Genomic DNA, 20,395 nt, shown 5'->3' on the forward strand with positions numbered 1-20,395 from the left:
TGGCTCACCCCCTTGGTCTTGCCCCTGACACTCCCTGTATAGGGGGTGGATTCTCACAAGGTAAGCTCGCCCTCGGTGGGTGGTTGCCATGATCCAGAGGGTCCACTCAAAAGATGGGCTCAGCAGGAGCTGAGTCCGTCACAAGAAGATTGCACAAATTGGATGATCAATGGGAAGCTGAACCTTATATCATTCTGCCCTCAAACTTTGATAATACCAAGGTATGCCTTATTAGCAAAGATGGAGGAGAAACCTCAGCAGCAATATCAAGAGATCACCTGAAACTATGTCCTGACCTGTTGAAGGAAAGAGTGGAAGAACCAGATAACATCCAACCCATGGAGGAAGAAGAGAAGGTCAGCACAATACTTGGAGAATTCCCTGCGAATTGGACTAAAGTAAACAATGCTACAATGGTGCCAGTGTTGACATTTCCCCAATTGGTAGTACAGGAAGACGTGATTCCAGAAAACCCTGAAGATCAGGAAAATCAGGCATCAGATGCTACACAAGCAGTGGCGACAGAGAACCCTTGCCCTGCCAGTAGTGAATCTGACATGCCCATAGTGACTCTAAGAACACGTAGACATGTACCACCCAGTTCACATACTACACCAGTAGTTAGAACCAGACAATCAGTAAGGGCCATTACAACACCAGTGTTACGCAGATCTACTCGTATCACCCAAGGCATACTACCAGTTAGATTCCGCATATAACTGTCCAATATAAAATAAAGTTGAGTATTGTAATTGTTAATCTGTCTGTAAATATGTAACTGTTTAAGCTTTTGTACCTACAGGTAACCTGTAAGACTTTCCTTTAAATTTTCCAGTTTTTTCCCTTGTTCATGGACATTGGACCACAGGACTGCGTGTGGTCAAAAACTTTCCTTGTAAATAGTTCACCATTTGCCTAGGAATGGACCATGGACATTGATGCTTGGACTTATCATCATAGGACCATTTTTGAAGCACTTCGTTTTTGTAACTTTTTCATTTTTAAATCTTGTACAATTATTATTGTTTAACTGTTTATATGTTTCATGTTTTGTTCAGCCCAGGAGTGCTGACTTGCACTAGGGGGGAATGTGGTGCCCCCAGGAGTATGGTCACCACAGTGGCTTTGCCTTCCTCCAGGGGAGGGTAATGCCAGGCTTGGAGGCAATGACGGGTCTCTCTCGCAGTCAATCTATGCATGCAACACAGTTCCACTCCAGGCCAGCAGGGGGAACTCTGAATCGGGAGGAGTGCTCTCTGAGGGCCAAGATGAAGGAGTGAGGAGCTAGTCTGCGGAGGGTGAAGTGTGCAGACGTGTGGAAGGAGCACTGAGATAGAGCTGAGAGGAAGAGCTCATCTCCCGTAAGAGCGCATGAACTGGAGCCTGGTCTCCACGGCTGTATGGACACTGATGGTCCTACAGCAGACACCAGAGGAGTAGAAGGCTGTAAATGTAATACTCCCATCTAAGACTTGAGGGCACAACAACAACACGGATAGTGAGCCAGGACTTAGGAGTGAGGAGTCCCTGGAACAGGCTACAGTTGTCTGCCGTACAAGTAGAGTTCTTGGGAACATTTGACAGGAGGAACTTCAGTGTAACTCAGTACTGGAGATCCCTAAAGTAAGCGCTAGGAAGTAGACTGCACAGCCCATCTGCTGAGAGAGAATTCCTGAATTGCTTCCAGGCTAGCCTGCTCTGGAACCATCTGTAATCAGGACCCTGGACTGCATTTATCAAGTAAAGGTACAGAAACTGCACCCCGCTGTGTCTTGTCTGCTTCCTACCTTTCCGGCACCGCTACATCCCCATGCCAACCACATCTACACTGCCCTGGGACTACAGCTTCACCTGTGGGGAGCTTTTACATCTTTGCTGCACCATACCATCAGTCCCAGCGGATCTGCATGCAGCGTCGGCTTAACATCTCCCTTGCCGAACACCACAGGTGGTGTCACGAACTATTCATCTAACACCATTCACATTTTCCTATTGCTTGGGCGTCCAGGGCCACGGTCCGGGTCACTGCTGCTGTGACACATCCCTCTGATACCGGCCCGGTACTGAGTATCCCACAGCCCTGGGAGGGCGACCCACCTCCTCTCTCCTTCCATCATGGCGTTCTCTCTCTCTTCTTCTTCGTGTCTGGCCTTATTTCCCGCCACCTGTTCCCGCTCCTTCTGGGGGTGGCATCTTCTTCCTACTCCTCCATACCAGGCCAGTATACGAACCCCTCGGGGGGTGGGCCATGTTGCTGTCGCATAGAAGTTCAGACAGGGGAGGCCCAGGACAGTTCGCGGTCTTTTCTTAGGACCACCCATGTTGTCACACCCTTCTCTGCACTGGCGGCCATTTTTAGCATTCATTTTACAGTCTATCAAATTGGGTCTTTTACACATTTCCACAAGTTTTTAAGTCCAATAAATTGTAGGCACACTGAACCCGGTGGCACCGGGCTTCGTCATCCTGTTCGTGATGCCAAGTTGGGTCGCCCTCCCAGGGCTGTGGGGCACTCAGTACCGGGCCCGATGAGCTTCAATGGGAGATGTCACGGTAGCTGGGACCCGGCCCGTGGCCCTGGGCGCCCATTGTAAAAAGGGGAAAGTTTATGAATGATTCGTGACGCCACCTGTGGTGTTTGGCAATGAATATGTAAGCCGACGCTGCAGACAGATCCTCTGGGACAGATGGTGTGGTGCAGCAATGATGTTATAGCCCTCCACAGGCAGGGCTGTAGTCCCAGGGCAGTGTAGGTGAAGTGACAATTAGATGGTGTAGTGTCGGGCGCAAGGGATGTAGCAGTGCTGGGCAGGTTGGCGCAGGAATAAGTGGAGGACACCAGGGCATGTAGTTGCAAAGCTTTACTCACAGTCTGTTGCAGGTACAGGTGCCCGCATCCGTGCCGTGTCCTCCGGGTCAGGAGCTCAGCCAACTTCCAGGCAAGATGAAGTACTCCTTTCCAACACTCCGCCAACACATGTGCCTTTTCTGAACGTTTCCTCTTATCCTCTTATAGCGCCTTTGAATGAAGTACTCCTAGTAGTGAGTTACAATGGAGTTCCTCCTGTCAGATGTTCCTATGAACTCTACTTGTACGGCAGACAGCTGTAGTGTTGTGAATTCATTTTCCGGTCCACCAGTTGTGAGTTATCCTTCCAGGCTCCCTCTGGTGGTAACTGGAGGTAGTGAGGCTGATTTAATCAGTAGAGATCTGCCACCTGATAATGAGGATGACGATTGGACCTCAGGAATCTCAGACTGGATTTAAGACAGCCGACGCCCTATTCTGGTGCTGGTGATTCCTTCTGGCTTGTCAGGTCTTGGTTTTCAGCTCTATTCCAGTCATTTAAAGCTAAGTTTTTCTGCTAATGTTCACACTTGATTTTGTTGGTCTGTTCAGTTTTTTGTGTGGTCAGCCAGCCCCGGCTGGGGCTGCGCTAAATTTCCACTCTTATTTATCTGTATTTGCCAATTTGCTTTTTGTCCCTTATTAGATTGGCCTCTTTTTGCTCTCTCAGAATATTTCAGAATGCTGATATAGTGGGAGAAGTCTAGTGACTTTAGGGTTAATTTTGCTATCAGAAGTGTTGGACTTTATTTTTGTAGGTTTTTTTTTGCAGATTGCAGACAGTGTCTTTCCTTTCCTATCCTTTCTAGTTAGTTTGGGCCCCATCATTTGCTCAGCCTATTTTCCTGCCTGTGTTTGTGCTTTCATCTTGTTTCACCGTCAATACATGTGTGGGGGCTGTCTTTCCTTTGGGATCTGCTCTGGGGCAGTTAGTTTTCCCCTTTTCTTGCTTCAGGCTTATTTAGTCCTACGGCTGTAACGAAGCGTCTAGGACCATCGTAGGTACGCTCCACGGCTGCTGCTAGTTGTGTGGTTAGGATCAGGGATCTGCAATCTGCATAGTTACCAACCTCTCTGGTTTTCTGTGACTTAGCTTGTTTAGCCTTTTTCTCCTCGGTGACCCATTCATAACACTGTAGCCTGCTTCGGGGACTCCTTACTACCTAGTCCTGGCTCACTATCATTGCTGTTGTGCCCCCAAGTCTGGTGTGGGAATAAAGTGGTCACTACTTCTATTCCTCCGTTGTCTGCTGCAGGACCATTAGTATCCATACAACCTCGGGGACCGGACCCCAGCCTTGCACTTAGAACTTGGGAAGGGTTCACTCCTGCAACCCTGATCCTTTGTTCTCTTATTCTCCTTACGTTCCGTGCTAATCCTTCTTCCCAATGGAGAGTCAAGCTTCCTTTCTCTGTCTCTTTCCTGTGCCAGCAGACCAAGATCACTGTGGCCTGCTGCAGCACTTCCTTCTTCCATCCCTCTCCCGGGGATCTTCTCTGTCTCACTCTGTCCTTCTACATCCTCACTCACTGACTGAATGAATGACTGACTGAACGACTGACTCAACTCTTCCCGCTCTTTTATGTAAACTCAGCTCCACCCACCTCCCAGCACGTTTCGTGTTCCAAGCAGGGAGCCACCAAGGGGTGCTATGCTACACTCCAAGCAGGAAGCTGCCGAAGGTGCTTTGCTACACTACTTTGTGGTGTGGGGTGCAGGTGTTGGAGTGTGGTCAGGTGTCTCCACCTTACCTGGATGGTGGGGTACCACACCCCAGGAGGAGGTGCAGTACCTCTGTGGCGACTTAACCCTCAGGGGTGCCACAAAAGCAGCGCATGGCAGGGACGTCATGCGCTGCTCACAACAGAGCACGGCTGCTGGAATACGCGCTGGGACTGCGTGCGCAGAGAGCAGTGAGTATTCATTGCTCTTTAGTAGCTCACAGTGTCGGCCTCCGGCTTGCTACTGCTGCCGGCGGTCATGTGTGCTGCTACTTAGGAGAAATTGGGGACCAATTAAGAGGATGGGGCTATGCATACCAGGACCGGGATGGGGGCCAATCATACCAGAATAGGGATGGGGCCATGCATACTAGTACCAGATGGGGCCCCTACTTACCAGGATAGGGATGGGATCATGCATACTAGGATGAACTGGGGGCCCTGCATACCAGGATAGGGATGAGACCATGCATGCTAGGACGAGATGGGGGCCCTTTATACCAGGATATGGATGGGGGCCATGCATATTAGGACAAGATGGGGCCCCTGCATACCAGGATAGGGATGATGTCATGCATACCAGGATAGGGATGGGGACAAATCATACCACAATAGGGATGGGGGCCATTCATACTAGGATGAGATGGGGGCCCTGCATACCAGGGTAGGGATGGGACGATGCATACTGGTGTAAGAAGGTGAGACAAGACTGAGTCAGCGGTGTGCGGTGCCCTTTAAGGCCGGAACTACCGTGGCTGTCGCCACTGCTAGCGGGGGAGATTTCCTCTGAGAGGGAGAAACCATCCGGTCAGACAGCAGGGGGCACAGCGTACTAAACGGGGCCTGAGTGCGGGAACGGGTCAGACTTGGCGGGAAGGTGACAGGAGACGGTTGACTCCCTCTCCACAGCTCCTACTGACGACCCCTCTGTTTAGAGACCTCCGCGTGCTGACTTCAAGATTACTTCTGACGCTATTGACTTACCATCTGTATCCATACCGCAGAGTACCCCTGTTTCAACCGAGATACTGGAACAACAGCTAAAGGACTACACCGAAAGACCGCGGATTGCTGCGGATAGTGCACGTGCTCGCGACCCGTGCTCGGCACCATTTTTGGGACATTCATGCAAAGGACTGTTTCAGCATTCTAGCGTACCAAAGACAAAGAGGACTGAATCCTTCAGCACTGTCGGGCGGCAGTGTTACTCGTTTCTTCGTAGCAGAGCCAGAGACTTTGTTCATCGTTTGAGACGCCGCCAGGAGATATTCCAGCCTACCCTCTGTCGGAACTTCAACTGGTAAGTGTTTTGTTTATTTTGTACTAGCTGAAGAGCCCGGCGCTGCCCGGGCATAGTAACTAACTATGGTTAATTATAACAAATTATAAAGATTAAATATAAAGCTGAGTGTATAGCCCCGCCCACTCCGCATAGCCACATTCACTATAATATCCCACGTCTTCCCATCAGCCAGAGCCACCGGACTACTACCCCTAATATCCCACATCATCTCGTCACAGCTGCCGAACTACTACCACTAATATTCCACATCATCCCGTCAGAGCCACCGGAATACTACCCCTAATATCCAACATCATTCCGTCAGAGCCACCGGACAACTACCACTAATATCCCAGATCATCCCATCACAGCCGCCAGACTACTACCACTAATATTCCACATCATCCCGTCAGAGCCACCGGACTACTACCCCTAATATCCCACATAATTTCGTCAGAGCCACCAGACTACTACCCCAAATATTCCACATCATCCCATCACAGCTGCCGGACTACTACCCCTAATATCCCACATCATCCCGTCAGAGCCGCCTGACTACTACCCCTAATATCCTACATCATCCCATCAGCCAGAGCCACCGGACTACTACCCCTAATATCCCACATCATCCCATCAGCCAGAGCCACCAGACTACTACCCATAATATCCCACATCATCCCATCAGCCTGGGGTCAGTACCAGAGCATTTGAAGGCAATTTCCCTGACTTCCATACCGGGGATCCCGTTAAGAGAGCCTGGGGTCAGAACCAGAGCACTGAGTGGAATTTTCCTAACTTCCATACCACGGATCCCTTTAAGGGAGGCCTGGGGTCAGAACCAAAGCGCTGGATGGATTTGCCCTGACTTCCATACCAATGATCCCTTTAATAGAAGCCTGGGGTGAGAATCAGAGTGCTGAGGGATTTGCCCTATCTTCCATACTGGAGATCCCTTTAAGAGAGGCCTGTGATTAGTACCAAAGTGCAGAGTGGATTTGCCCTCACTTCCATACCGGGGATCCCTATAAGAGGGGCCTGGGTCAAAACTAGAGGGCTGAGTGGAATTGCCCTAACTTCCATACCAATTATCCCTTTAAGAGAGCCTGGGGTCAGAACCAGAACGCTGAGTAGAATTTCCCTAACTTCCATACCGGGGATCCAGTTAAGAGAGACCTGTGGTCAAAACCAAATCGCTGGATGTATTTGCCCTAACTTCCATACCGGAGATCCCTTTAAGAGCGAAGATGTGCCTATGGGATGGAGGATGTGCTCTCTGCTCCTTTCTGGGGGGCAGACAATGGCTGGGACTGGAGCTTATGTTCTTGGGGATGCTATATTTCTCCAACCATGCCAGTGTGTGCTGAGGTGTTGTCGAGTGGGAAAACTGTTGCTCATAGCAACCAATCACAGCTCAGTTTCTTTTAAACAGCTCTGGTGAAATTAAAGATGCTTAGTGATTGGTTGCAAGGAAAACTGTTGCTCATAGCAACCAATCACAGCTCAGCTTCTTTTAAACAGCTCTGGTGAAATTAAAGATGCTTCGTGATTGGTTGGTGATACACACACAAACACATTCAATTTTATATATATAGATAATTGTATCATATTTTCTGGATTTAACTGATTTTCGCCTTCCCTTTCTTTATTAACTTTACTTACCTCATCATGTTGAAAAGCAGGCAATCAGGAGAACTATCATTACCAGTATAAAAGCAGATGCAGGGAATGCAGCAGCTATTTTGGGTTGAATCTGGACAGTGAGAAGACGTCACAGCTTAGTAACAGAGAAAGAAAGCCATAGAACAGTGAATAAGCATTAAATATAGTGTGTGACAACACAGTGGTGAAGAACAGGCATCACTCATTTACCCATAGCTATATTTGTGAAAGTCACTTTGACATTATTGGAAAAGGGTTGGATACAGTCCTAAGAGAACTCAGAGGGATATATATGTCTTTTCAGGTCAATTGGAGTATTTGCAATCAAATTTTTGGAAAGATGTACCATAACATGTAAATTAAAATTTCAAAAGATTCTCTCATCTCTACAGGATGGATAGAACTGGAAAAATCCAAAAGCTACATTTTGGATGGGGGATCGTAGATTGTAGACACTATACAACCAACATTATCTACTATTTAGGATGCATTTCAACAATTGTTGTGGACACTATGAAGAATAAGTCAGATTCTACTAACATCATGTCTCTTTCTACAGCTTTAACCCCCATGAATTCATGGCTCTTCTTGCTATGAAGTTTACTATAGATGAAATTAACAACAGCAGCAAGATCCTTCCCAATGTCAGCCTGGGCTATGAAATCTATGACACCTGTAATGATGTAAAAATCATCCAACGGGCAGCGTTGAGGTTTCTCACTGAAAGAAATAAGTCTGAGATTGAGGTCCTCTGCAATTACACTGATTACAAAACAAAGATCATGGCTGTGGTAGGACCATCAACATCAGACATGGTTGTTGCCAGCGGAAAGAGAGCCTGGGGTCAGAACCAGAACGCTGAGTAGAATTTCCCTAACTTCCATACCGGGGATCCATTTAAGAGAGGCCTGGGGTCAAAACCAAATCGCTTGATGTATTTGCCCTAACTTCCATACCGGAGATCCCTTTAAGAGCGAAGATGTGACTATGGGATGGAGGATGTGCTCTCTGCTCCTTTCTGGGGGGGCAAACAATGGCTGGGACTGGAGCTTATGTTCTTGGGGATGCTATATTTCTCCAACCATGCCAGTGTGTGCTGAGGTGTTGTCGAGTGGGAAAACTGTTGCTCATAGCAACCAATCACAGCTCAGTTTCTTTTAAACAGCTCTGGTGAAATGAAAGATGCTTAGTGACTGGTTGCAAGGAAAACTGTTGCTCATAGCAACCAATCACAGCTCAGCTTTTTTTAAACAGCTCCGGTGAAATGAAAGATGCTTAGTGATTGGTTGGTGATACACACACATACATTCAAATTTATATATAGAGATTCTCTTGCCATTGTCCCTACCTCCCTGCGAGGAGTGCTACTGTTATTGATTGTTTAGAAAAAACATGTGTTAACCCCTTCTCTGTCTCCGGTTACTCACTGCATCAAACGAACTGTTTTACCCCTTACACTAGGACGAGATGTAGACCCTGCATACCAGGATGAGATGGAGCCCTGCATACCAGGATGGGAATGGGGCCATGCATACCGGAATAGAGATGGGGCCATTCATACTAGTATAGGGATGAGGGCGATCATTCCTGCCAGGATAGGGATGAGGTATCCATGCATACCAGGATAAGAATGAGGGTGGGGATGAGGGAGCCATGCATAACAGGGTAGGGATGAGGGGGCCATGTGTATCAGGATGGGGATGAGGGGACCATATATACGAGGACAGGGGATATTAAGTACAGAATTGACCACATTTTTTGCTTCAATTTGTTTTCCTAATTTCCTCCTCTAAAACCTAGGTGCGTCTTATGGTCCAGTGCATCTTATAGTCTGAAAATTATGGTAAGTATTTGATCCTTTTGGCAAACAAGACCTAATACTTGGTAACAAAACCTTTGTTGGCAAGCACAGAAGTCAGACATTTTTTGTAGTTGATGATGAGGTTTGTGCACATGTCAGAAGGAATTTTGGCCCACTCCTCTTTGCAGATCATCTCTAAATAATTAAGATTTTGAGGCTGTCACTTGGCAACTCGGCGCTTCAACTCCCTCCATAAGTTTTCTATGGGATTAAGGTCTGAAGACTGGCTAGGCCACTCCATGATCTTAAAGTGTTTCTTTTTGAGCCACTCCTTTGTTGCCTTGGCTGTATGTTTTGGGTCATTTTCCTACTGGAAGACTCAGCCACGACCCATTTTTAATGTCTTGGCAGAGGGAAGGAGGTTATCACTCAGGGTTTTACGGTACATGGCTCCATCCATTCTCCCATTGATGTGGTGAAGTAGTCCTCTGCCCTTAGCAGAGAAACACCCCCAAAACATGTTTCCACCTCCATGCTTGACAGTGGGGATGGTGTTCTTTGGGTCATAGGCAGAATTTCTCTTCCTCCAAACACGGGAAGTTGAGCTAATGCCAAAGACCTCAATTTTTGTCTCATTTGACCACAGCACCTTCTCCCAATCACTCACAGAATAATCCAGGTGTTCATTGGCAAACTTTAGATGGGCCTGCACATGTGCCTTCTTGAGCAAGGGGACCTTGCGGGCACTGTAGGATTTTAAACCTTTAGGCAATGTGCACACGTTGCGGATTTTATGCATTTTTTCACCATGAAAACGCATACAAAAAGCAACCCATTGAATTCAATGGCATTCCACACATGCTGTGCTAATGCTGCGTATTTTTCTGTGGTGGAATTACATCGGAATGCATTGATCCGCTTACTTTCCGCATGTGGCTATGCCCACCATGCACAAAGTAAGCGAAAAATGGGTGGATGGTACCCAGGGTCTGGAGGAGAGGAGACTCTCCTCCAGGCTCTGGGTATCATATCCCTGTTAAAAAAGAATTAAGATAAAAAATCGTGATATTCTCACCTTCCGGCGTCCCCCGCAGCCTTCCCAGGCCTCAGCGATGCTCCCGGCAAGTCCCGTTCCCAGTGATGCCTTGTGACCATGACCTGTGATGATGTAGCGGTCTCGTGTGATGCTACGTCATCTGGGGTCATTGTCGCAAGGCATCGCTGGGAACGGGAGTTGCCGGGAGCATCGCTGAGGCCTGGAAAGGCTGCGGGGGATGCCTGAAGGTGAGAATATCACAATTTTTTTTTTTTATTATTATTATTTTTAACATTATATCTTTTACTACTGATGCTGCATAGGCAGGCTCAATAGTAAAAAGTTGGGCACACTTGTCAAACACTATGTTTGACAAGTGTGACCAACCTGTCAATCAGTTTTCCAAGCGATGTTACAGATCGCTTGGAAAACACTAGCATTCTTCAAGCTAATTACGCTTGCAAAACGCTAGTTTTTCACGGGAATTCCGCATGCGGATTTCCCACGTATTTCCCGCGGCAGGGAGTTGTGGAATTGCCGCTGAATTTTCCGCGGCAATTCCACATGTGTGCACATAGCCTTACGGCGTAATGTGTTACCAATGGTTTTCTTGGTGACTGTGGTCCCAGCTGCCTTGAGATCATTAACAAGTTCACCTCGTGTAGTTTTAGGCTAATGTCTCACCTTCCTCATGATCGAGGATACCCCTCAAGATCAGATTTTGCATGGTGCCCCAGATCGATGTCAATTGTCAGTCATTTTGTATTTCATCCATTTTCTTACTATTGCACCAACAGTTGTCTCCTTCTCACCCAGCACCTTACATATGGTTTTGTAGCCCATTCCAGCTTTGTGCAGGTCTATGATCTTGTCCCTGACATCCTTATAAAGCTGTTTGGTCTTGCCCATGTTGTAGAGGTTAGAGTCTGACTGATTAATTGAGTCTGTGGAAAGGAGTCTTTTATAAATGTGACTATGTAAGACAGCTGTCTTTAATGCTTGTAACAAATTGATTAGGAGCATCTAACTCAGTGGTCCCCAACTTGTCTGACCTAGAGAGCCACATTCAGCTCTGAGAGAGGGTCACTAGCTTCATCCAGCTCCACTCACAATAGTGGCAACCAAATCCACCGTTACGGGTATAATGATAATCAAAGCTTTTCCACAGAAATCATCGCAAAGCAGTATAACAAGATCCAGTGGTCCCCACAGTACCCCCATTCAGTATTCTCCCAACACACTATCACATCCATCTTCAGACACCACCTCTCACGGGTAGTATCATCCTGTCTCCAGTGTACCATACTAAAATTATCTCTAAACCCCTAAGGCCAGTACAGTGGGGAAAAAAGTATTTAGTCAGCCGCCAATTGTGCTATTTTTCCCACTTAATAATAATAATTTTATTTCTATAGCGCCAAGATATTCCGCAGCACTTTACATTATAGAGGGGACTTCTACAATAGACATTACAGCATACCAAAAAACACATAGATCAAAGCAGATTCCAAGAGGAGTGAGGGGCAAGCTTACAATCTATAAGGAAAAAGGGGAGACACGAAAGGCCTCTCTCATCTTAAAAAGATGAGAGGCCTGTAATTGACATCATAGGTAGACCACAACTATGAGAGTCAAAATGAGAAAGCAAATCCAGAAAATAAGCTTGTCTGATTTGTCAAGATTTATTTTGCAAATTATAGTGGAAAATAAGTATTTGGTCTTTAACAAAAGTTCATCTCAATATTTTGTTATATAACTTTTGTTGACAATGACAGAGGTCAAATGTTTTCTGTAAGTCTTCACAAGGTTATCACACACTGTTGGTGGTGTATTGGCCCATTCATCCATGCAGATCTACTCTAGAGCAGCAATGTTTTTAGCATTTCGCTGGGCAACACGAACTATCAAATCCCTCCAAAGGTTTTCTTTGGGGTTGAGATCCGGAGACTGTCTAGGCCACTCCAAGACCTACAAATGCTTCTTATGAAGCCATTCCTTCGTTGCCCTTGAGGTGTGCTTGGGATCATAATCATGCTGGAAGACCCATCCACGTTTCATCTTCAATGCCCTTGCTGATGGAAGGAGGTTTGCACTCAAAATATCTCGATACATGGCCCCATTAAATTGATTCATGTACACGGAAGAGTTGTCCTGGTCCCTTTGCAGAGAAACAGCCCCAAAGCATGATGTTGCCACCCCCATGCTTCACAGTAGGTATGGTGTTCTTTGGATGCAACTCAGCATTCTCTCTCCTCTAAACATGACGAGTTTTGCTTCTACCAAACAGTTCTACTTTGGTTTCATCAGACCATATGACATTCTCCCAATACTCTTCTGGATAATCCAAATGCTCTCTAGCAAACATCAGACGGGCCCAGACATGAACTGGATTAAGCAGGGGGACACATATGGCACTGCAGGATCTGAGTCCCTGGCGGCGTAGTGTGTAACTGATGGTAGCCTTTGTTACGGTGGTCCCAGCTCTATGCAGGTCATTCACTAGTTCCCCTAGTTCCCCTGTGTAGTTCTGGGATTTTTGCTCACCGTTCTTGTTATCGTTTTGACCCCATGGGGTGAGATCTTGCGTGGAGCCCCAGATCGAGGGAGATTATCAGTGGTCTTGTATGTCTTCCATTTTCTTACTATTGCTCCCACAGTTGATCCCATCACACCAAGTTGCTTGCCTATTGCAGATTCAGTCTTCCAAGCCTGGTGCAGGGCTACAATTTTGTTTCTGGTGTCCTTCGACAGCTCTTTGATGTTCACCATAGTGAAGTTTGGAATGTGACTGTTTGAGGTTGTGGACAAGTGTCTTTTATACTGATAACAAGTTCAAACAGGTGCCATTGGAGCGCCCAGGCGCACAGAGCACAGGGGCAGGGCCGTGGGGTACTCGACACCGGGCCTGTCGACTTCAATGGGGGACGGTGTCACGGCAGCAGTGACCCAGTCCGTGGCCCTGGGGTGTCCATTAAATAATAAAATAGGGGGTTTGTGATGTTGTTAGATGTGATAAAAATGAAGATAAAGTTTATAGATGATTAAATACGTGACGCCACCTGTGGTATTCTGGTCAGAGGTGACCAGCGCTGCGGTGTTGTTCCCCTGAGACTGTTGATGTGGCGCAGATGAGGTGAAAATAGCTCTCCATAGGTAGAGCAATAGTCCCAGGGCAAAGATGTTAGATTAATAGTGAAGATGGCTGTGAACGTTGGGGTGCAGAGAAATGAGAGGAGGACACAGAGAGGTGAAGTTTCTTTACCTTTTACTGGTAATTGGTTGCAATCTGGAGTACCACATACAGGTGATGGAATGAGTCCGGCTCCGCTATTTATAACTATGCTGCGACCCTCAATTGCGTGATGATTTCACTAACCTGTACGGCTGTCAGCGTGAGCCTATTCCACGGGTACCGTCCTTTTCACCGACGGCCCCGGGCTCCTTATCCGCTGCCGTGCCCTCAGGTGTACAATGTCGCACAGGAATTTACAATCCCCTGTACTTTCGGATTTGGCGATCAGGATATACAGCTCCTGACCACCAAGGACTCTGGCATCCCTTTCTCTCTATTAGCGCTTCGCTCTGAGGGGCTGCTATGCACAGTTTTCTAGCTTTCCCAGAGTCTCTGGTCTCTCATATTGTCCTTCCCCTCCTGTCAGATCAGCTCCCTGTCTTGAACTGACGGGATCTTCCAGAAAGATCTTTTTTCCTCACGTTTAACTGTCTTGTCATTTTCTCACAGCTCTCAGCTGCTCCCGTTTCCATGACAACGCCTTCAGCTCATTTCTAGCTGACACCTCAACCCCCTCTGCTGGCCAAAATTTATAAGGCAGCTGCCTTTTCTGACCAGCAGCAGGAATTGTGATTTAATCTATGTTACCTGGCATGGGAGTCCTGTTGTGAGTTCATTTTCCCCTTCGTCACTGAGGTCTGGTGAACTCCCTATTCTGGTAAAGGAAGGTAATGAGCCTGATTATCAGGCACCTGAGCCTAATGAGGATGACTGGCTGAGTGGAGTCACGGACTGGATATAAGGCTGCCGACGCCCTTCTGCCCTGCGGGTGATTTCTCTGTGGACTTCTAGGACACCAGTCTGATTCCTGCTCCTCTAAAGCTAAGTTTTCTGCTTTTCCTGTTAGCATTTGTGTTTTGTTTTTGTTTTCCTTGCTTTTCTGGATTCTGCCAATCCCTGCTGGGGTGAGCTGAATCTCCTTTTGCCGGTTGCTCTGTCTTCAGAATATTCCTGAGTACTGACATAGCTTTTTTGAAGCCTAGCGTCTTCAGGGCCTTTTTCACTGTCAGTCTGTTGGCTCTTATTTTCATAGGGTTTTTCACGGATTGCAGACAGCAGCCTTCCTGTCCTTCCCTATCTAGTTAGCTTGGGCCCCGTCTTTGCTCAGTCTATCTTTCTGTCTGTGTTAGTGTTTTCATCTTGCTTCACCGTCATTATATGTTGGGGGCTGCCTATTGCTTTGGGGTCTGCTCTGGGGCAGTTTAGATTTCCCCTTTCTTTCTTTAGGCCTATTTAATTCTCTGGCTGTGATCGAGGGGTCTAGGGCATCGTAGGAACCCCCCACGGCTACTGTTAGTTGTTGTGGATAGGATCAGGGATCTGCAATCCGATAGCTGCCAACCTCTCTGGTTTTCTGGACTTAGCTAGCATTTCTGTTTTTGCCTCCTACGGTGACTCAATCATAACAGAGTCCCCTTCTGCCTCCAAGCATGACTTCACCGGATTAGAGACATGGGGGCAGGATGGAGACACAGGGGCAGAATGGAGACATGGGGCAGAATGGAGACACACAGGGGCAAAACGGAGACACACAAGGGCAGAATGGAGACAAGGGGCAGATGGGAAACACACAGGGGCAGAATGGAGACACGGGGGCATGTGTTATGAATGGGTCACCGAGGAGAAAAAGACTAAACAAGCTAAGTCACAGAAAACCAGAGAGGTTGGTAACTATGCAGATTGCAGATCCCTGATCCTAACCACACAACTAGCAGCAGCCGTGGAGCGTACCTATGATGGTCCTAGATGCTTCGTCACAGCCGGAGGACTAAATAAGCCTAAAGCAAGAAAAGGGGAAAACTAACTGCCCCAGCGCAGACCCCAAAGGAAAGACAGCCCCTTCACATGTATTGACGGTGAAACAAGATGAAAGCACAAACACAGGCAGGAAAATAGGCTGAGCAAATGATGGGGCCCAAACTAACTAGAAAGGATAGGAAAGGAAAGACACTGTCTCCAATCTGCCAAAAACCCTACAAAAATAATGTCCAACACTTCTGATAGCAAAATTAACCCTGAAGTCACTAGACTTCTCCCACTATATCAGCACTCTGAAATATTCTGAGACAGAGCAAAAAGAGGCCAATCTAATAAGGGACAAAAAAGCAAATTGGCAAATACAGATAAATAAGAGTGGAAATTCAGCACAGCCCCAGCCGGGGCTGGCTGACCACACAAAAAACTGAATAGACCAACAAAATCAAGTGTGAACATTAGCAGAAAAACTTAGCTTGAAATGACTGGAACAGAGCTGAAAACCAGGACCTGAAAAGCCAGAAGGAATCACCAGCACCAGAATAGGGCGTCGGCTGTCTTAAATCCAGTCTGAGATTCCTGAGGTCCAATCGTCATGCTCATTATCAGGTGGCAGATCTCTACTGATTAAATCAGCCTCACTACCTCCAGTTACCACCAGAGGGAGCCTGGAAGGATAACTCACAACTGTTGGACCGGAAAATGAACTCACAACAGTACCCCCCCCTTGAGGAGGGGTCACCGAACCCTCATCCACGCCACCAGGCCGATCAGGATGGGCCCGGTGAAAAGCACGAACCAATCTATTGGCATGAATATCAGAGGCAGAGACCCAAGAATTATCCTCCTGGCCATAACCCTTCCATTTGACCAAATACTGGAGTCTCCGTCTAACCAAACGAGAATCCAATATTTTCTCTACCTCATATTCCACATTGCCTTCAACCAACACAGGGTCAGGAGGTGCTGCCATAGGAACCACTGGCTCAACAAACCTCTTCAACAGAGACTTGTGAAATACGTTATGGATCTTGAACGTAACTGGAAGAGCCAATCGAAAAGAAACAGGATTAAGAATCTCCAAAATCTTATAAGATCCAATAAATCTTGGCTTAAATTTTGGAGATGCAACCTTCATAGGAATATTCTTAGACGACAACCAAACCATATCACCCACTTTAAACCGGGGACCAATGGTCCTATGCCGGTTGGAAAATCGCTGGGCCTTTTCTTGAGAGAGTGACAACTTATCCACCACTTGGTCCCATATCTGCTGCATTCTCTCAACCACAGTGTCCACACCTGGGCAGGACGAAGATTCCACTTGCCCTGAAGAGAATCGAGGATGAAACCCCAAATTACAGAAAAAGGGTGACATCAAAGTGGCAGAACTAGCTCTATTGTTCAGTGCGAATTCGGCCAAGGGCAAAAATGAGACTCAATCATCCTGATCAGCAGATATAAAACATCTTAAATAAGACTCCAACGTCTGGTTTGTTCTTTCAGTCTGTCCATTGGTCTGGGGATGAAATGCGGAGGAGAAGGATAACTGAATTCCCAGATTGGAACAAAAGGCTTTCCAGAGTCTGGAAACAAACTAGACTCCTCTGTCAGACACAATGTTCTCCGGAATCCCATGTAACCGAACCACCTGTTGTAAAAACAAGGGCACCAACTCAGCGGAAGATGGCAATTTTGGGAGTGGTACAAGATGGACCGTCTTCGAAAATCTATCGCAAATTACCCAGATAACATTCATTCTGATTCTGCTATGAATGAGTCACCGTAGGAGACAAAAACAGAAATACTAGCTAAGTCCAGAAAACCAGAGAAGTTGACAGCTATCGGATTGCAGACCCCTGAACCTAACAACAACTAGCAGTAGCCGTGGGGGGTTCCTACGGTGCCCTAGACCCCTCGATCGCAGCCAGAGAACTATTTGTTCCTTGTATGTGCTATTATTCGGTCACTGTGTCTTGGTAATATGTGGTCTGGTCATGGTATGGTGGGATTTGTCCCTTGTATGTGATATTATTTGGTCACTGTGGTGGTAATATGGTGTCTTGTCATGGTGCTGTGGTATTTGTTCCTTGTATGTAATATTATTGGTCATTTTAAAAATTGAAAAATAAATAAAAATATACCTAAATTGTATTGGATATTTTAACAAATGATTAAAAGGATAGAGTAGAGTAGAGCTTGGCCAAAAGAGTCTACCTTGTCGTGGTGGCAGTTTAAAAATTATTTTGGCCAAAACAAAAGCTGCTGGCTATGTTTGCAATCTGGAGATAGGAACTGTTAATGTTTGATTGGTGAGAAGTGGAGTTTTTCCAAGAGCGAGCGGTGCGACTGTGGACAGTTCGAGAGGTGGAGGCGGGGCTGGGGTGGCGCCTGGGCGGAGTCTCAAGGGGGCCACGAAAATTTTGCCAGTATGGGTCCCTGAAATTCCTAATGGAAGCCCTGGGGAGAACTTGCACAATTGGTGGCTGACAAAATACTTTTTTTCCCACTGTATATGTGCATCCAGATCTTCTCTTCTGTGCAGGGCTACTCACAAAATTCATGGGACTGCAATTCATGGGACCGCAAGTAACATGTGGCTCCCGAGCTACAGGTTGGGGACACTAACTGGCCTGTAGGAGCCAGAACTCTTAATGGTTGGTAGGGGATCAAATACTTATTTCCCACTGTAAAATGCAAAAAATGTATAGAATTTATATAATGTGATTTTCTGGTTAATATTTTTGATATTCTAAATATATAAAGAGCAGGAGGGCACCACACAATACTGAGGAATACATAACTGTAGTCTTTATCAACACTATGTAGAAAATAGAAAAATAAAAAAACTACAGACTATAACAAGGATCACCAAATATAAACACATATTTTATTGGATACAAAAGAACAACAACATATAAAAACAATTAAAAGTCATAAAATGACATGCAGGAAAAGCTTAATCGCTCATAATGGGGCTTCAGTCCCCTAAGGTAATAATTAAACCAACATATTGGATAGACACTGTGTTATGAAAACATAATACCAACGTGCAATACAAGATGGATATGGTTAGCACATGAGCGATTTAAGCTTTTCCTGCAGGTCATTTTCTGACTTTTAATTGTTTTTGTATGGTGTTGTTCTTTTGTATCCAATAAGATATGTGTTTATATTTGGTGATCCTTGTTATAGTCTGTAGATTTTTTCTTTTTCTATTTTGTATTTTTGATATTTTATCTCTCAATGTTAAAATTAACCTACCCTTAAAATTATAGACTGTTCATGTCTTTGTCAGTGGGCAAACTTACTAAATCAGCAAGGGGTCAAATACTTATTTCCCCCACTCTATATATTTAATCAAGTTTTTATTTCCATATGCCGCACCTCTTGTATGTGGTGCTGCTGTAAGGGGGTCACAGAAGCTGTCCTGAGCCACCAAACATGTCCAGGTTTAGATTGTATAGATATATATATTGTTGCCTCGTCATGTTGTAAAGATGTGAACATAATGCTGCTATGTATATATTTCTAAGGTGTGGTACAGGGAGAACGTAGTAATTGTATTTGGCCACTAGATGGAGATATAATAGTGTATATAGTATAGGACAAGAGTTTTATAGATAGTAAATAGTTAGCATAGGAGGGGTTAGCTGGGGTGTAAGGCAGGAATAGTTACTGGTTAGAGTCAGTCAGGGCAAGGTAGCCCAAAGTGCTTGGGTGGGCTAAATCCCCAAGCTACTCAGCCCCCTGCAACGTTTAAGGAGGAGCTCAGCCATCCAGAGTCAGTGGGCCAGCTTAGCTACAGATACAGCAGCAGCAGCTACAGAAACTTGGGCTACAGGAGAAGTCGCTGCAGCACATCAGGGCAGGTCGCTAACCATTTGGCAGGTCATTGCTTGGGCTGATGTCCTCAGATCCGGGGTGAAACGGCTGAGGAAACACCCGTATGCAGTGAGACTGGCCAGGGAGGACACTGAGGAGCCGTTGGAAACAGTCTGACCCAGGCACGTGCAGTGTGACAAGGAGAGGAGTGCAGGGAAAGTAATGTGTAATGTACAAGCTGTCGATAATGCTGTAACGAATCTGGATGTGCTGCGAAGTCATGAAAGTGAAGTTTTACATTTTGAGTTGAACCTGGACTGTGTCTCTGTTTATTCAGAAGCGGCCGGAGGTGACCTTAAAGAATGGAGAACAGGCCCTGACAGCGCAGGGGACGGAGAGGCAATTAAGCTGACAGTGAAACATGATTTTTATGAATTGGAAGGCCAGGGCACACAAGGCCTGATGAACTCAGCAACGACTACCACTCTGGCTGACCTCTACACTACCTCTTACCACATTAGTTAAATAAAGGTTTTTTATCCTTATACTCTTGGTCCCTATTTCCCATGTTTTTCACATGTTCTGCTTTCTTTTTTGGTTTTTAAAATGAGTGGAGGAAGAAGAATGGTTTTGGTTCCTTACTATATGACAGTGCTCCAAGTGTTCCTAAGCATGGCTGCTGGGTTTTGTCTTCACAATCTGGTGCCCTGCATTATTTATAACAACTAATGTCATAAAACAGACTTCAGTTTGGTCACAAGGTCCAAATAGAGCCATTGACAGCACCAGGGAAGCATGTACTTGGAGATCCCATGGCACTTTACACTTGCTAAGCTAAAGGTGGAGTACACAAGGAGCCTATAATCATGGTGTTGTCCACATACACCTAGATCTCACTATCTGAAGAAGTTTTATACCAGTTTTCACTACTAGCAATGTAATCAGATGAGTGCAATCTGATGAAAAATCGAATTGCATTTGGCCCAAAGTTAACCTATGGGGCAGCTCACATCTTCGATTATATTCTCATGCTGATTCAGCAGCATGCTGCAATTGCATCCGAGATTCGGATCGCACCCCCCTATATGAATCTATAGGTGTGAGTGAAACAATGAACTGCACTAGTATATCACCTGAGTGCAGTGCAATTCCCACGGATGCCAGTAATGGAGCAG

The 20,395-nt window shown here is 46.2% G+C and overlaps 1 long non-coding RNA gene across 1 annotated transcript; it reads left to right on the plus strand.

Moving 5' to 3' along the window:
- The first annotated feature begins 2,824 nt into the window (after nt 1–2,824).
- On the plus strand, nt 2,825–19,765 carry LOC141098073 (uncharacterized). The gene is made up of 2 exons (XR_012234140.1): nt 2,825–5,870; nt 19,558–19,765. It is a non-coding gene; the product is annotated as an uncharacterized lncRNA (long non-coding RNA).
- Nucleotides 19,766–20,395: the final 630 nt, after the last annotated feature.

This window comes from Dendrobates tinctorius, unplaced genomic scaffold (genome assembly GCF_039654945.1).
Source record: "Dendrobates tinctorius isolate UK_male_01 unplaced genomic scaffold, ASM3965494v1 ptg000086l, whole genome shotgun sequence".
Classification (NCBI taxonomy): domain Eukaryota; kingdom Metazoa; phylum Chordata; class Amphibia; order Anura; family Dendrobatidae; genus Dendrobates; species Dendrobates tinctorius.